Source organism: Penaeus monodon, chromosome 31 (assembly GCF_015228065.2).
Source record: "Penaeus monodon isolate SGIC_2016 chromosome 31, NSTDA_Pmon_1, whole genome shotgun sequence".
Taxonomy (NCBI): Eukaryota; Metazoa; Arthropoda; class Malacostraca; order Decapoda; family Penaeidae; genus Penaeus; species Penaeus monodon.
Genome location: NC_051416.1, coordinates 7703000 through 7703540, shown reverse-complemented (window position 1 = coordinate 7703540; position 541 = coordinate 7703000). Strand labels below are relative to the sequence as shown.

General features: G+C 42.3%; 1 protein-coding gene across 2 annotated transcripts in view; it reads right to left on the bottom strand.

The window, feature by feature from the left end:
• Positions 1-541, bottom strand: part of LOC119593025 (cadherin-99C-like) — a 76147-nt gene that overhangs the window by 69068 nt on the left and 6538 nt on the right. The window lies entirely within an intron of this gene.

The following is a 541-nucleotide window of genomic DNA, read 5'->3' as shown; positions in this document are numbered from 1 at the left end:
ACTTATAATGCGTTTTTCCATGAAACTTGTATACGTTTTATAACACAATGTACCAAATTGTCTTGGATTTCTTCAATAAATTCCCCGACTTTAATGCCGGCAACAGTGCACCTTATACTGTCAGTCATTGTAATCATGCATTGCTGTAAAAACGAAACCAAATTAAAATTAATATTCTCCCCAAAACTTGCTAACCTTCCCTCATTTTTTGCATTTTTCTCAGTTAAAAAATGCAGAGTCACAGCCGGGGAAATTGTCAATTTGAAAATACTCAAAAACTGACAGGTAATCATTGCAATCGCTTCCGCACTCGAAATGGCGTTCTGTCATGCAGAGTGCATGTCGATGACGGCAATTTGGCCTTCCTTGCCCCGAAAGAACTTATCTGGTGTGTTATCAAAAAGTCCTCAATAACGAACATTCGTAAACAACAGCCAACGCACATTTGAGAGCTCCGTCATCACTTGGGCGACGGTGACAGCACATGTTTCCTCTCCGCCCGCCCTCTGAGCCCATCCTGACGCGGCCCCGTTCTGTATGT